This window comes from Schistocerca cancellata, chromosome 4, assembly GCF_023864275.1.
Source record: "Schistocerca cancellata isolate TAMUIC-IGC-003103 chromosome 4, iqSchCanc2.1, whole genome shotgun sequence".
NCBI classification, from domain to species: domain Eukaryota; kingdom Metazoa; phylum Arthropoda; class Insecta; order Orthoptera; family Acrididae; genus Schistocerca; species Schistocerca cancellata.
In genome coordinates this window covers 361,583,466-361,601,483 of record NC_064629.1, presented here as the reverse complement: position 1 = coordinate 361,601,483, position 18,018 = coordinate 361,583,466, and the positions used below count along the sequence as shown (strand labels likewise).

Genomic DNA, 18,018 nt, shown 5'->3' with positions numbered 1-18,018 from the left:
AACTTACTACATAATGTTCTGCATATTTTTAATATGAAGCTCTGTTATTGAGTCTTAGAAAGTAATATGTTTCGTTTTGCATGGTGTGGTATGTGCAGTACATTTTGGTAAGTATGAATCGGTGGAAATTCCACCTCAGTCGGCTTCCGCGCGAATACGTACTACGGGTCGCCGCTGCCTGCGTGCTTGGCCACGTGGGCCTCTCCAGATTATCTGCTGCTACCTGCTCAGGGCGCAGCACCCATTCCTCCAGCAGTTAGAAAAATGGGACCCGTTCTTCCGGAGCCTGCAAGGGTCCGGAAAAGCATGGGACCCATTTATCCCGTTTCAAGCAGGTAGACGTATCTTTCGCATCTGGTGACTGCCCTTCAGCGCATCGGAAGATGAGGCCGGAGTGTGTTGGCCAGCCCGTGGAATCGGTAGCGTTCTCGCGCGGGCTTTCTCTGTCCAGAAAACAGCGATCATACCGGTCTATTCTTCAGTCTAAACTTTATGAATACTCCAGGTAAGCAAAACTTTCTAGCGTATGTACTTATAGCAGAAGCTGTAAAACGTACTCGTGTTTATCATGAATATGTTAAATATGACATGGGGATTTCACTTTTTACACGTCAAGTTGCATTAGACTGCAAAAGGTCCGTAAAACGGCTGGATTTTACTAGCACAATAGCAATGAAACACCGAAATCTTCTGAAATTTCTCCTAGAAAATACCTGATATAATAAGTGTGCCATGAGGATCTTCAATTTAGGTTGAGAAGTGTGAGGATTACCGCTAAGATCTTTGACATGTCATGCTAGTTTTCTGAAAACGAAAGCAGGAGAATACTATAGACCTTCCTGCACATGGGTCAGAAAAGTGTAATCCAAATGCAGATCGAATTTTTGTCTAGTATTAATTGAATGGAAGCTGCTAATTGTTGGGAATAAAGTCATGTTGTCAAAAACAAACTTCATTAAAGAAAATGCACGTTCAGAATACCTCTTCGTTTACCGTTACCAAGGGTGCATCACAAGGAGGCGTATTGACCTACACCCCAAAAATCTTTACGTATTTAATTTTTTTGGGTTTTGAAATATATTTACAAAATTTCTTCATTTATATCCTAATACATACATACAAATCTAAAATCACATTTTTTGCTATTTTTTCTTTTTTCTTTCTTTTTTGTGCTGTGTAATTCCTGTTTTGATCTTGCAGGAAACCGATTGCACATACTGAAACCTGGAAATTTTTCCAGGTTTGAAATCTGCCACTTGCTGTATTATGAATTTCACGTCTGGAAAGTTCATTTCCTTTCCTTGGCTTTTGACGAATTTATTGCGATTTTAGAGTCGAGATTAATTTGCTTCATCACCATAAGAAATCTGTAAATGTCTGCACTACAGGAATAGAACTATTGTATTTGCGGCGGAAAGTTTCACAAGCATCGGTGGTTGGCTGTCTATTATAGCACTAAATAATCATAAAACGTTTGCAGTTTTTTCGATGCAGGCATCGCTGACATAAAATCCTATACAAAAGAGTCACATACCATATCAGGATCCAACATTGGCGAATCAAATACGTAAGACAGAAACCTTTCAGTTTCATTTCTTGCGTAAAAGTTATGTGCAGGTCACAATGTTGGTATTTTTCCTCGCCAGCTCTGGATTGAGAATTAAAATCACATTCTTGGATTCTTACAGCGGTCCATATTTCACTTCCAGCTTTCATTATTCTGTCTTCAAAGTCTGAAAACGACGTTGGTCGTGAAAATTTCAGGCTTGGATCATTACAGTTATCGACAATTCTTTGAAAGACATACTGATATGAGTTTTTACTTGTCGTTCAATAAAGAGAAAACCACTGGAATGTAATCTCCATTAACTACCTCGAGTATTGTAAACAGCTGACAAAAAACTGTTGTGCAACACTTGAATGTTTAATCAACATATATTGTGTCACACTGAGTAAGTATTCTATGGCTTCCAGAGTCACAAAATACTACAACTTTTTGTTGGCATTATTTTCTAGCAAGAAATTTTTCTCGTATTTAGTTTCCACATTTCGCGTGTTGATAACACACTTGTCTGCAATTTCTGCAGAATTTTCTGCCTAGCTTTGTAAATATGTTTACGAAAGCTGTCGACATATCTGATTGTTATTTCTTGTGTATCTCCTCCTTTTATCTGAGTGTAGATTAGGTTTGATGGTCTCTCACAAATATCTTCTGAGCCTTTTCTCTTCAGGTTATAAAGTCTGAATTTTGTCGCAATGTATCTCCGCGTAATTGTGGTCTTTTTTTTTTTTTTTGTCTTTAATCTCCGCAACATGTAGCTCCTCAACAGGAACAGTGTAATGAAGCTTTTACAACCCCAGCAGACCGCGGTCAGAATAACAGCAGTCCTTTCATATTCCCGCACTGAGGAATACGACAGTATCTTTTACTCCCCCAAAAGTGTTCTAAACCAGGCAGAGAGCTCGCAGCTTAAGATTCACACTCTTTTAAGTGCCTGCCTTTGGCGTTCTCGTTGAAATTTTGTCAACACACTGAAGAACACGCACGCAGGAGTTCTCCATCGGCCATTCGCGTGTCCTGAAATGCCTGTCCTATATAATTCGAACCTCATTCACTGGACTATAATAACCAGACACTCAAAACAAAAAAGCCCTCACGTGTCCATTATGTAATCTTTTAAAATTCCAAATACACATTTGCCCACTACGAAGTATAGATGACTTAGTATCAAACTCGCCTCAAACATCATCTCTGCATTCTACTCAGACATATGTATGAACTGAATAAACTTCACTATTAGTGAGGCACTGCGGAGGATTTGTCCATCAGCATGCCTCATGTGTGTAACAAAAGCTACACATTCATGCAGAATTACTATTTTTCCCTTAAAATGCAAAAAATATTATTTGCATCGAGGGTACTATATTAAAATATTTGATTTGTAACAGGTAGCAATCCAAGTAAGCATAAAATTAACCTTAACTCTTGAAGGTGCCTCATTTTGCAATTCTGTGGTGGGTCGCACTTCCGCCCTATCACAGGGACTTTTCGTAGCCGTGAGCTTCCTATTGAGGAATGACAGTGTTCATCATTGTCTATCTGCACCTGAGTGCCAAATCGTCTTAAATTCCCTAAATATTAAATAAATTTTTAGACCTAGTTTCTACCACAATGAAAAAAAAAAAACGAGCAACGAAAATCTAGATTCTGAGCTTCAGGTAGACCGATCAGGAATTACACTTCACTAAATATTTCGAAGCAATTCCCTCTCCCAAGTTACATGAGACGAGATATCCCATAAGAAGGGAAGACTTCCTAGCATACACACTGCGGCGAAGTTTAATGAACTAAACAGCTGCATGAAAAACATTTATTCACGAAGGTAGAGCGAACTCCTCTCCTGAACTACATTTAACGTAGAACACACAGAGAAACTTAACACAACGGTTCCTTACAAAATGTACTAAGTTAGCGATCATTATTATTCAACGAAGACTGGGTTGACTACGGAATGCAACATGGACGCGCAACTGATCACACAAAATGATTCAAACTCACAGAATATTCGAAAGCAAAGTTCGCCATTTCCCAATAACGGTCGAATCGTGAAAGCCGATTTATTACTTGCACGTAAAATAATCACGAAAGTTAACTGGGCATACGATGCATGAAGTGAATCATGGCCAAGTAAAGAACCAGCTCGGCTTCATCTGAATCAAAGTAAAACGGAAGCAGAAATATCACTCGTGAGAACCCCACAGTGCTCTTAATGGTAGAGATTAATCGTTATAGAGAATCCTAACTACAAACTGAATTAACTCCCACTCAAAACCGCCTTTCAGGTACACACAGAAGCAACACATCATATTTACGGAACAGCGACACTCTGCTGCAACTCGTCTCGACTGCGCCCTGGTAACTTTTGTCCAAAATCCAAACTGCCTCACCTCTGCGTATAGAGAGCGAACAGACTTGGTGGGCGTGCAGTGACTGAGCTTACCAAACGTCCGGGATTAGCCCGGAAAGTCCTGGTTCTTTCGTGCTGTCCAGGATAATGTCTTGGGTTGTAAAAATGTCGTCCGCAGCTCGTGGTCGTCCGGTAGCGTTCTCGCTTCCCACGCCCGGGTTCCCGGGTTCGATTCCCGGCGGGTTCAGGGATTTTCTCTGCCTCGTGATGACTGGGTGTTGTGTGATGTCCTTAGGTTAGTTAGGTTTAAGTAGTTCTAAGTTCTAGGGGACTGATGACCATAGATGTTAAGTCCCATAGTGCTCAGAGCCATTTTCTTTTTTTTTTTTTTTTTGCAAAAATGTCCAGGATTTGAGAATTTTACGACTGGTGGGGATTTATTTTAACTTTAGACCTACATGTTGGAGATCGCCTTTTTAAACATTACCTTACAGCCGCGCATCTCCCAGCCGACCTCAAAGCAAGAGGTGATGTCGATTATGTGGTGGTGGGGGGTCGTAGATAGCAGTGGAATGAAGACGATTCTAGCATATTTTGGAATCAAAGTAATATCAAATTAATTAAGTTGATCAATTAATAATCCCTCCTCCTCGGGCATTCCACAGCCCATGTGGTGGAGGGGGGGAGGAGGGGGAGATCACTCAATCACCCGTTTCCGAAATCCCCAGCATCCCCCCCACCTAAATCCTCCCCTTCCCTCCCTTCCTGCCCGCCACCAGACCTCTTGGAAAAAATTGGCGGGAAAAACAGTTTGGTCTATGCTGACCTGCTGGACTCAAAGGGTTTGAATATTGGTGGTAAATTCTAAATTTTGGTGGGAAACAGAACTGATAATTACCATGCACACTTGGTACGTGATCTAGTTCACAACACCACTAGAAACTCAATTTTTTGGCGGGAAGCACTCGCCTGTGCCCTAATTACAGATCATCAGTCACATGATCCAATATTGTAATTTGTATTGCAGAAGATATATTGTTTCTCTATAAAATTCGAACTGCGTTTTCTTTATTTAATCAGTTTGTGGAAGACAGGCTCCTCCCCTCCCCTCCCATACTTGTAAATTGACAGGAAAAATCGCTTTTTCTGCTGAACTGTTGATATGTTATCTTGTTCGAAAATGCTTCCTAAATTTTTTTCTTGTACATGTGCTCACCTTGACGTATGGAGATCGATTGACCTAGTTCATATTACTGCTACCAGAAGGCACTCGAAATTGTGACATTATTGGTGAAAAAATTTACAGGAACCAACAGGAATGCTTATACAGTGGGAAAACCCGGGCCTGAAGGTTGAGTCATGTCGGGTATTGTTCACATCCCTCACGACCACCCACATACAAAACGCAGGTGGGAAGACAGGGAATCCTTTTGTCGGCATTCACCAGTCCTCCCTGAAAAAACCTGTTGTCACCTATTTCAAATCTGGTGTGAATTCCTCTAGCGATGGGTATAGCTCACCAAGTCCGCGTTCCAGTAATGTCTCTGCCGATGAGTAACGTCCAGTCTAGTCCAGCGCCATGTACCGAGTGTACTGTGCAGCTGAAGAGCAGAAGCCTTTCTTTCTACCTGCTGGTCTCATATGACAGGCTAAGCCGCGGCTTCCAGTTGGCCGAGCCCTCATGACCACCTCTACGCTGGCCACGGCCGGGGTCCCTAAGTCCTAGAATACTGCGGTGACAAGCAGGTGTGGCTTTGTCATAAAGTTTTCACTGCAATTCCCCCCGAGACTTAGACTCTACAGTTTTAAAGACCCGCTTTATCCAATCCGAGACGGGGATATTGTTGTCCATACACCTCGAATATCTCCCGTGAAACGTAGATTCCTCCCTTTTATATGCCTTATTTTCGAAGACAGAAGAAATAGGACCATACATTCGTTTTCACTCCGCTAAAATCTCGTTACTTGTGGATTCCTAGTGTGAAAATCCTGTACAACAGTGTAGCATAGGATATATTTTCTCTAAGTATTCTTCATCTGGTAAAAATACCTGTCCTTATCAGCTTAATATCTGTTACGTCCAGCATCACTGGACTGGAATATGAAACTCATTTTTGGCTCATGACGGAGTGCTAAGAACATACTCATCCTCTGACAGGGATACCTTTTCACTTTCGAACTCCCTTAAGGTAGTCAAATGCAACGCACGTACGAAATCTCTTAAGGCAGCCAAATGATTCAAATGGCTCTGAGGACTATGGGACTTAACTTCTGAGGTCATCAGTCCCCTAGAACTTAGAATTACTTAGACCTAATTAACCTAAGGACATCACACACATCCATACCTGAGGCAGGATTCGAACCTGTGACCGCAGCGGTCGCGCAGCTCCAGACTGTAGCGCCTAGAACCGCTCTGCCACTCTGGCCGTCGGCAGCCAAATACCAGCACAGAGGAGTTGTAAGTATCAGGTTACTACTACGTATCAATTTATAAATTTAGTAATATTACAATAGCCATCTCTCCCTAAGTAAACATGAGACTAAAATTTCGCTAAAAGATCTCACCGCGGTGAAAAAACGCCTGATTAGTGCTCCAACCCGCGAATAATAACTGTGGCACTCTCTCCCTTGCTCCCACTCGACTGGTGGCACGTCATTGATTGACTAATTAATGAAATTGATCTTGATGATCCCTTTACACGGTGAGTAATGTTTTTCTTGCAGTCAGATTACACTCGGCAAGTAACTCAAATGGGAATCCCAGGAGAGAAGGCGATGCTCTTCTTGAGGAAGGCCGTTGAGAAAATTTAGAGAACCGACCGTTGAAGCTGACTGAAGAAGGATTCTGCTGCAGCCAAAAACATTTTACGAAGGGCCACGAGGCTAGGATCCGAAAAATTATTGCTTATGCGGGGGCATATAGACAGTCTTTTTCTCTCGCTCTTTTTGTGAGTGGAATAGGAAAGAAAATGATTAGTAGTAGTACAGGTTCAAAATGGTTCAAATGGCTCTGAGCACTATGGGACTCAACTTCTGAGGTCATTAGTCCCCTAGAACTTAGAACTAGTTAAACCTAACTAACCTAAGGACATCACAAACATCCATTCCCGAGGCAGGATTCGAACCTGCGACCGTAGCGGTCTTGCGGTTCCAGACTGCAGCGCCTTTAACCGCACGGCCTCTTCGGACGGCAGTAGTAGTACAGGGTAACCTCCACTGCGCACCATACGATAGCTTTCGAAGTATGCATATAGATGTAGATGCAAATGTAGTTTACCTATCAAGTTGTCAATCAAACCATTTATAGGCACCCAAAACTCCTATTTATCGAGAACTTCAACAGAACTTCTGTTGCTTATTGTCTCTCAGTAAAAAACCTTCGTATTAGCCTCTAATTTTCTCATCGCAGTCACTTCGAGGGACATGCGTGGAAGCCGTAATATGTTTGCCCACAACACTTAGAAGAAGTGGTATGGAGCTCACCTCTCAATTCCCCTTTCGTCAGAGTATCGCTTACCTGCTATATTCTTACGAATCTCCCTGTCTTTGATGTATAGCATTTGAATCTATCTGATTTTGACGAGTTAGAGATGTCTCCCGCCAAGTCACAGACTCCTGCTAGTTCTCTATAAATCTCAACACGTTCCTACAGCACTGTTCCATTAGTTAGAAGGCTGTCTAGCCCTCTGTCATTGGTTATGTAGAAAGCTATCACAACGAGACGACGAGAGTAACGTTCAGGGAGACTTTCACCGCCATGCGGATGCTTGCGTTCAGATATTTTGTTTACGCCTGTTACTGCTGCTAGTGATTTGTATTCAGTGATGTAACAGAACAGTAGCAGACCTCTTCGGCTACTTTAGATTCAATAGTTATATTTATCTACATTCAGCACCGACGCTGACCAGTCCTCAATCCTCTGAAAATCGCTATAGCTTACCAGTGCCTTAACCCTGCTATAGACAGAAGCCTACATCTAAATATGTATTCTGCAATCCACTGCACGATGTGGCCTATGTCGTAGCAATATCATCGATTTCTTCGTTCCTTTTCCAGTCACAGGCGTAGTGATCGAGTAAAATTGAATGTCTCTATACCTGTGTAGATATCCCGATTTCCTCTATGATCACTTCGACAGATGCAGTTTTTTAATGACCAAGGAAGCCATATTGCTGCACCTTGGCTGTACGAGAATAGCACAAAGAAAATCTGATACATCTGCAGTTCATCGATATCGAATTACTGTCTATAAATATGTCACTGTACGTGTCCGAATCCTCTTTATCGTATTCCCGTGATCACTACGCTAGATATACAACGGCATAATGGTATTGGAGTCTTGGTTGACAGTATAATGTTTCATGTGAAATACGTCACCAGTTTTTCAATTGGGATATACCTCCATAACACAATGCAGACATTACCACAGAGCTTCCAACACGCACACTATCCACAAAATCATTTACGTTGGTGCAACAGTCTCTCACCTTCTCTCACCATTCAGAGCTACTGCAAGATTAAGAAAGGATCCGGGGTTTAATCATATCATTGTTCATTTTCCGTCACGCGATCATGGGGGATGAACCGATCATGATACCGTATTCAGTCTAGAACATAGAATATCCCCATGGTAGTAGCCGTATGCCGGCGGGAGTGGCCGAGCGGTTCTAGGCACTTCAGTCTGGAACCGCGCGACCGCTACGATCACAGGTTCGAATCCTGCCTCGGGCATGGATGTGTGTGATTTCCTTAGGTTAGTTAGGTTTAAGTAGTTCAAAGTTCTAGGGGACTGATGACCTCAGATGTTAAGTCCCATAGTGCTCAGAGCCATTTGAACCATTTTTGAGTAGCCATATGCATAGTGTAGCTGTTTATTTAGAAGCAAACCCGGCACCTATACACTTAACCGACTATTGTATATCGAGAGTCAATTAACCAACAAGCACAAGAGAGACCAAATCAATGTGGTTGTTTCCGCCAGCAACAGCAGCCATCTTAGTGTCTCATCCGGCACCTCATAATCACCCTATCACGATTGGGCAAAACGTCACACTGTTCCGTCCAGCTATTCCGTTGTTCCACCTCGCCCGAAAGCGTTTCCGGGTACATTGCTATATTCCACTGTGTGAATACTGTGCTGTGTTACTCTGTCTGGCTACAGCCCTGTATTCTTCGGTGCGGAAATTGGTCTGTACTATCCCGTCCAAAAACGCGTCCAAATGCAGCGTTGTACTACACATCCCAGCTAATGTGCTGCGTGTTAATGTTAGGATAGCAGCGGACAAGGACCTGAGAGTTGCAGTGGAAGTTGAGAATGTATGGTGAGGTACGAAGGTGAGGCTCGTTCAGATAGAGTGGGAGAAGCTGTGTGACAGACTGACATAAATATGTCCAGGGGCAGTTGACGGCTAAGTACGACCCATTCTATCTCGGCATTCCCGTTCCCGACAGAGGCAATGCTACTGCGTCATTTCTCTAGAGTCATCGCAGAGCATGTACCAAAAGCATCAAAGTGTCATCCACATATATAGTCTGTAGGAAGCGGTATGTGCTGTAGTGGAGCGAGAGTATATCGGTGGTATTGTCTTGCTTCAGACAGCGGGAACATTGACGTGGAGCTGTGCTGTCTATGATTTCGGTCACTCAACCATTCTAAGATCAACGAAAGTTTAGTGCAAGAAGGTATGCTTACTCCAAAACGTTTTGGATGCAAAATCAATCACACAAAAACAAATATTTACGAAATACTGCAGCATAGTCTCCAAACGTAAATCAGTGCTATTTAAGTGCAGCGATGCACTGTGTGGGACTTCCTCCCACCATTAACAGATGTTCCATTAACACTATAGCCCTCCACGCCATATACACCCCACACAGATTTTTGAAATATACTTCCGTATCACTAGCGTTTAGACAGAATCAAACTGGAACAGTTCACAACCATGTTCCTTTTAGAGTGGGAAGATGTAAACGTTTCTCCCAAACGTTATATACTCGCACATATCAATTCTGATTTAAAAAACCTAGCGTTTTATCCGAATCCATAATCTAGTAGTCACTATTCAGGGCCACCGCTATAGCACAGGCTAATGGTCCATTTCAACGTCAAACAGTTCTGCTTTGGATAGAGCTTTTATATTCCCCTGCTCCTGACTATGGGAAATGGTACAATGTCCCTAGAGTGCATAGACTTCCCCCTATTAAAGTACTGACATGTGACAGCACCCTTCCATCCAATATATACTGCATACATTAACAGACCAAGCATCTTCAACTGCCAAAGCATGACTGTAAGCAGCACTCTGATGTTCTTTATCTTCTTGTAGTACACCCCAATGCAGACTCTAGTTGCTACTAGGTTAGATCTTAACAATAGTACTCTACTGGAGGACAAAATGATGTTTTTTAGCCCCATGGAAGACCACATATGTTGACAAAACGGTGGAATCGCAAATTAGTTCCATGCTTTGACACTAAAAAAATTACGATTGTTCAACACAGGTCAGGAGGAGTTAAGATCACAGTGTAGTCAAGCCTACCATATTAAGAGCAGACATAAGTGCGATTGATGTAGGAAAGAACAAGAAAAAGAATACATTTAGCGATTATGCTTTATTGTTCATATACACTCCTGGAAATGGAAAAAAGAACACATTGACACCGGTGTGTCAGACCCACCATACTTGCTCCGGACACTGCGAGAGGGCTGTACAAGCAATGATCACACGCACGGCACAGCGGACACACCAGGAACCGCGGTGTTGGCCGTCGAATGGCACTAGCTGCGCAGCATTTGTGCACCGCCGCCGTCAGTGTCAGCCAGTTTGCCGTGGCATACGGAGCTCCATCGCAGTCTTTAACACTGGTAGCATGCCGCGACAGCGTGGACGTGAACCGTATGTGCAGTTGACGGACTTTGAGCGAGGGCGTATAGTGGGCATGCGGGAGGCCGGGTGGACGTACCGCCGAATTGCTCAACACGTGGGGCGTGAGGTCTCCACAGTACATCGATGTTGTCGCCAGTGGTCGGCGGAAGGTGCACGTGCCCGTCGACCTGGGACCGGACCGCAGCGACGCACGGATGCACGCCAAGACCGTAGGATCCTACGCAGTGCCGTAGGGGACCGCACCGCCACTTCCCAGCAAATTAGGGACACTGTTGCTCCTGGGGTATCGGCGAGGACCATTCGCAACCGTCTCCATGAAGCTGGGCTACGGTCCCGCACACCGTTAGGCCGTCTTCCGCTCACGCCCCAACATCGTGCAGCCCGCCTCCAGTGGTATCGCGACAGGCGTGAATGGAGGGACGAATGGAGACGTGTCGTCTTCAGCGATGAGAGTAGCTTCTGCCTTGGTGCCAATGATGGTCGTATGCGTGTTTGGCGCCGTGCAGGTGAGCGCCACAATCAGGACTGCATACGACCGAGGCACACAGGGCCAACACCCGGCATCATGGTGTGGGGAGCGATCTCCTACACTGGCCGTACACCACTGGTGATCGTCGAGGGGACACTGAATAGTGCACGGTACATCCAAACCGTCATCGAACCCATCGTTCTACCATTCCTAGACCGGCAAGGGAACTTGCTGTTCCAACAGGACAACGCACGTCCGCATGTATCCCGTGCCACCCAACGTGCTCTAGAAGGTGTAAGTCAACTACCCTGGCCAGCACGATCTCCGGATCTGTCCCCCATTGAGCATGTTTGGGACTGGATGAAGCGTCGTCTCACGCGGTCTGCACGTCCAGCACGAAGGCTGGTCCAACTGAGGCGCCAGGTGGAAATGGCATGGCAAGCCGTTCCACAGGACTACATCCAGCATCTCTACGATCGTCTCCATGGGAGAATAGCAGCCTGCATTGCTGCGAAAGGTGGACATACACTGTACTAGTGCCGACATTGTGCATGCTCTGTTGCCTGTGTCTATGTGCCTGTGGTTCTGTCAGTGTGATCATGTGATGTATCTGACCCCAGGAATGTGTCAATAAAGTTTCCCCTTCCTGGGACAATGAATTCACGGTGTTCTTATTTCAATTTCCAGGAGTGTACATAAGAAAATGGTGCCGCTACGCTTTCACCTACCTAGCTTCGACTACTTTTCAAGGTCATCCAAGCACACACTTCCCCCATCCAAAATACATACATGTAAGTCTTTATAAATAGGAAAGGTCTTAGGATTTTTAGCAATTTAGCAAATAAGACAAGCTAATATTCTCGTAGAAAATCTTTACTAATTTCTGCGTATACATCTAAGCACAGAAAATAACGATTTCTTCATGTTTTTTGGGTGTAGTTGAAATAACATCTAGCTTAATTTTTCACTTATAACTTAAATCCACACCCAAATCTGACATTTCTTTCTACAGCCAGTAATCTGACAGGTACGAAGAAAGTGTGTTCTTGAATTCCAATGAATATCTATTTTCGCTCCTGTAAAGTATCTCCTTTATGGCTTTAACAGCTAGCTCGTTTCCTTCTTTCAGGAAGCTGAAGAACTACAACTTGGACACAACGAGAGCTGGCTGCCGTGGAAATCTTTAAACATATTACGATCAGGAGTTGGATGATCCAGAGACCACCTGAAGAGGTGGGGCTTCAGAACAGAAGATACGTCTTGTGATTGTGGACAAGAACAAACCACAAGCCACATGCTCCACTGCCTTTTGTGCCCTACATCCTGCACGAAGATTGATCTCCTGCAAGCCACTCCAAGCGCCTTGGAGGTTGCAGAGTACATGTAATATAAATACAATATATATATATATATATATATATATATATATATATATATATATATATATATATATATATATATAGATGTGTATAGCTACTGTAAGTTTGTATGCTTCTGACTCGAGAATAAATTATAGTTATTAAAATCTGCCATCAAGCAGACTGTCAGGAGCAGTTAGAGAAGCGATGGTAGCAGTGAGGCAAACTTTGTATCACCCCACTCTGCACTGTTGACAAATTTATTCAATATGGAATGGTGGTATCACCCCACTCTGCAAGGCTACCAAGTTTATAACTTTTCAACCTATTGCTCTCTTTTGATTGAAAGATTCTTAACCTATTGTTATACGCCACTTCATATCAAATTGATTGTGCAAATTAATAATTGATCAGTTAATTACCCCAGCCCCTGATGGCTTCATAGGTTTTCCCCAGCACGGGGGTCACAGTCAGAGAACTTCCAGCCCCCTCCCCTCCTGTGACATAATCCAAGATAGCGGCCTGGGAAGAAAATGGTAGGATGTTCACTCAGTCTGTGTCGAGCTGCTGGACAGGGAGTACCATATATTCCCCTCCCAACACCCTCCTCTCGGCTTGAAATGATCGGAAACTGAAATTTTTGGTGGGAAATTTACAATGGTGGGAAATTCAAATTTTTTGTGAGAATACCAAATTTTGTGTGTTCACACTGAAGTTCCGAGACCAACTGACCGCCGCCGCCGCCACCGCCGCCGGGCGCTGTTGGCACTCCCCCTCCTCTGCTACCCACTCCACCTCCAATTGTGAGGGAGCAACTGTCTGCACTGTGCCATCAGACAGGAGTGATGACGTAAGTCTACATTTTGTATGCAGGGCAGTATATTGTTTACTTAAACAATTTGAGCTGCCATTTATCGAGCACTAAACAGTAGCTCCATCCAGTTTCGTCAATAACTGCTAGATGTGGAGTTGATATTTCCACTATTAGTCTAGCACTGGAGAGTTGCTCTAGTCAATCTAGCCATAAACCCTATAGGGCCAACAATAACAGGACATCAAACTGTCACTGAAGTGCAAGGGCCAATCAACAAGTGAATATCTGCTGACAGCGAAGAAGATATTTTCGCTATTTGTCTACGCAATAGCCCTATATGGGAAGGATGGGTAATAACGATAAGACAGCAACCTATCAATCAATTACAGGGAAGTAGACTCCTGCCGATCTACAAGTGTATAGCTGCTGCTGGGAGAAACATGAGGATAGGTAATAATAATATTAGAACAGAGACCCACTGTCCCACCATGCCTGTTTTTTTTTCTTTATTGTTATTTCGTACCCTTACCCCATGTGGGCAGGGTTGGGCTGGCAGCGGCGCAGTTCGCAGCTCTTCAGCCAAGAGACTGTATAAAGTATCACAGGAGAAACAAGTACATAAAATATGGGGAAAACAGATGAAACTGACACAAGAGAAGGGCAAACAGTGGTCGTTAAAAAGATACAAAAAGGAGTAGTTAGATGAGGCACAGTTACATAAAATCCACATATGGATAAAATGACACTCGATGAGGACATAGCACATAAACACTGGTGACACAGAGAGGCCGATTAAAATGGTGTTCACAGTATGAAAGCCACACAGAACGACGACACTTAAAATACACTGCACTAATGTAACACATACAGTGAGCACCAAAACACGACAGAGAGTAGCCAGGTTAAAACTGGAAGGACATGTCAAGGGAAGGATGGCCAGAGAGGTGGGAAAGACGAGGGACAGGATGGGGTCGGTGGAGGAGGGGGAGCTGGAAGAGTCAGAAGGAGGGGAAGGGAGCAATCGAGGAAGGAGTGGAAGGATTGTGAAAGGAGAAATGAGAAGGACAGGAGGGGCAGCAGGAAGAAAACAGCAGAGGGGGAGGGAAAGAAGGGGCAGGGAGACATAGGGAGGAGGGGAGAGGAAGAGAAGGGTCAGAGTTGAAAGGAAGGATAAATATCAGGGTGAAGCACATAATCCAGGATGGGGAGACGATGGAAGTTTCTTTGAGAGAGGAGGTGGGTGGTGTGGAGATGGAGAGAGGGTGGGACCCATTCGGAGAGGCGCAGCAGTAGGCAGGGAGTGGACAGGAAAGGAGACATAAGGGGGTGAGAGGGATCAAGGCGGCTGTTAGTGTAGAGGATACGTATGTATCAACGAAAAGGAGGAGGTGTGGGAAAGGTCATGAGGTCATAGTGGATCCTCATGCAAGATGGGACACGGATACAGAAAGTGAGGTGGAGCGCATGGTGTTCAATGATTTGGGGAGGGGGGGGTTATAGAATTTAGGATGGGTAGAGATCCAGGTGACACTGGTATAACCAAGTATGGGATGGATCAAGGATTTTTAGGTATGAGGGATGGTGGGAGGATGCAATCCCCACATCCAGCTAGATAGGAGGTTAAGGAGGCAGAGTCTATTGTGGGCTTTGCATTGGATGGTAAGGAGATGGGGACTCCAGGTGAGGTGATGGTGAAGGGTGAGGCCAAGGTATTTCAAGGTGGGAGTAAGTTGGATAAGATGGTCATAGATGGTGAGGTAATAATCATGGATCCAGAAGGACAGTGTGGTACATCCCATCATGATTGCCTGGGTTTTGTAAGGATTGATCTGAATGAGCCATTGGTTGCACCAAGTGATAAACTGGTCTAGGTGGGTTTGGTGGGAGCACTGGGACCCTTGAAGGATAGGAAACAGGGCAAGGAAGGCGGTATCATCAGCTTATCGTAGGAGATGGACAGGTAACAGTTGTTTGGGCATATCAGCAGTGTACAGGAGATAAAGGAGAGGAGAAAGGATGGAGCCCTGGGGCACACCTATGGTAGGGTAGAAGGTATGGGGAATTGGTATTTTGGATGGTGACATAGGGAAGACAGTATGAGAGGAAGTAGGCAATGAGATGGATAAAGTTGATAGGAAGGACATAGATCTAGAGACTGAAAAGGAGGCCGGAATGCCATACACAGTCATAGGTGTTCTGGAGGTAGAGGGATACAAAAATTGCAGCGCGATGGGAGTTAAGTTGGAGGGAGAGGAAATAGGTAAGGTTGATGAAATAGTCGTCAGCGGAGAATGGAAGCTGGAAACCACTCTGGGAAAAGGGCAAAAGGGGTGTTTAGTTAGGTGGTGATGGATACGGCAGGAAAGAATGCACTCAAAAGCCTTACTGAAAATGGAGGTGAGGCGCATAGAGCGATAGGAGGAGGTGTCAGAAGGAGGTTTGTTGGGTTTAAGCACTGCGCCTGTTTTTTTTCCCTTTATTGTCATTTCATTACCCTGTCCAGTATGAGATGTCAGCGGCACAATCCGCCGCTCTTCAGTCAAGAGACATTACAGTTATTGAAAGGATGACACAAAACAGATAATAAGGCGATAAAAAGGGGAATATAAGAACATAAATAAGTGGGGAAACAATGGGAGTTAAAAATGTACCGATATGGAGATATTCATTGTGTGACACAGCTAAAATAGCCCCTCATGAAGATAAAAACACATTTGAAGATGTAAATGGCACGTAAAAGACATTGGAGCACAAGCACAAGATAAAAGTAGGCCACGGTATTAAAAGTCCACACCAGAAAGACGGCACTTCAAATGCACTGTACAATTAATTAGAGGAGGGAAGAGAAGGGAGAGGAGTGGGAAGTGGAGAACAGGGGCTGGAGCGGGTGGTATGGCAACCAAGGGGCAGGAGATAGTCAGGGTGGGAGAGAGAAAGCAAGCCAGGACAGAGAGCAGAGACTTGAAAGGGGTTCATTGGAAAGATAGGGGGCATAAAAGGGAGGAAAAACAGCTCAGTGGAAGGAAGAGGAGGGGAGAGGGGGCCATGGAAAGGTGGGGTGGAAGGTGGGGTTAGGGTTGGTAGGAGGGTTAGATATCAGGGCTAAGCTCATTATCTGGAAGGGGTAGGCACTGGAAGTTGCGTTAGTAAAGGAGGTGAAGTGTGTAGAGATGGAGAGAGGGTGGGACATAACGGTAAAGGCGCAGCAACAGGCGGGGGATAGAAACGATAGGAGATACAACAGGATGAGGGGGAGCAAGTCTGCAGATGATGTACAGGGACCGATGTGTTCGAGGAAAAGGACAAGATGTGGCAAGGGGAGGTGGTCTTATAGCGTCCGTGTGTGAGACAGAAGATGGATACAGAAAGTGAGGCAGAGTGCATGGCATTCAAGGATTTGGAGGGCTTTATGGAATCTGGACGGGGTGGAAATCCAGGTGATGCTGGCATAGTAAAGGATGGGACAGATGAAGGATTTGTAGGTGTGAAGGATGGTGGAAGGCTGCAATCCCCATGTCCTGCCAGACAGGAGTTTCAGGAGGTGGAGTTTATTGTGGGCTTTGTGTTCGATGATGAGCAGATGGGGAGTCCAGGTAAGGTGACGCTCGAGGGTGAGGCCAAGGTATTTCAGGGTAGGAGTGAGTTGGATAGGATGACCATAAATGCTAGGGTAAAAATCGTGGAGCTGAAAGGAGGGGTTGGTCTGTCCTATGATGATTACCTGGGTCTTGGAAGGGTTGAGGCAAATGAGCCACTGGTTGCACAAAGCAGTGAACTCGTTGAGGTGGGCTTGAGGGCTACATTATGACCATTGAAGGGTAGGATAGAGGGTCAGGAAAGCGGTGTCATCAGCAAATTGGAGGAGGTGAACATGAGGGGGAGGTTTGCCCATACCTGCAGTATACAGAAGACAGAGGAGGAGGGGAACACTTAGCCTGTTTTTTATTCCTTTACTGTGATTTCATTCTCCTGCCCCATATGGGCAGGGGAGGGCTGGCAGCAGTACAATCCACCACTCTTCAGCCGAGTGACTTTACAGTTAAAAAAGAGCCAACTATAGACATAAAAGTGTTAAAAATGGGGATATAAGAACTTAATAGGTGGAGAAAATGGGGTTAAAACATACACCAATAGAGACATTTATTGTGGGACAGCTAAAAAGTCGACATAAAGTTAAAAACAACAGTTGGCGATTCGTGGAGCACATAAAATACACTGAAGTCACATGCACAAAATAAATGTTAGCCACCCCAAAACACTCCAGAATGAAGACACTGTAAAACCACTGTAAAAGACAGAGCACACACAATGAAGAATAAAAGTTGCCAGGGGGGACCCGCTGAGAGGGAGGAGGCCTGAGAGGAAGGGTAAAGAGGGGTGAGGAAGGTGCATTGTGGAAGGGGGGCTGGAAGGAGTGGGATGAAAGGGAAAGAGGGGTCAGGGGCGCAGCAACGGGTAGGAGACAGGCGGGGTGGGAGAGAAGGCAAGTCAGGAGGGAGTGCAGAGACACAGAACAGGTACACTGGAAAGGGAGGGGGTGGAGGAGGGAGGACAACCACTCAGGGGAAGGGGAGAGGAGGGG

The 18,018-nt window shown here is 44.7% G+C and overlaps 1 long non-coding RNA gene across 1 annotated transcript in view; it reads left to right on the top strand.

The window, feature by feature from the left end:
• Nucleotides 1–12,637, top strand: part of LOC126185145 (uncharacterized) — a 111,440-nt gene extending 98,803 nt beyond the window's left edge. The window contains exon 3 of the long non-coding RNA XR_007536959.1: nucleotides 12,394–12,637. This is a non-coding gene — a long non-coding RNA (uncharacterized LOC126185145). The remainder of the gene's footprint in view (nucleotides 1–12,393) is intronic.
• The last annotated feature ends 5,381 nt before the right edge of the window (nucleotides 12,638–18,018 follow it).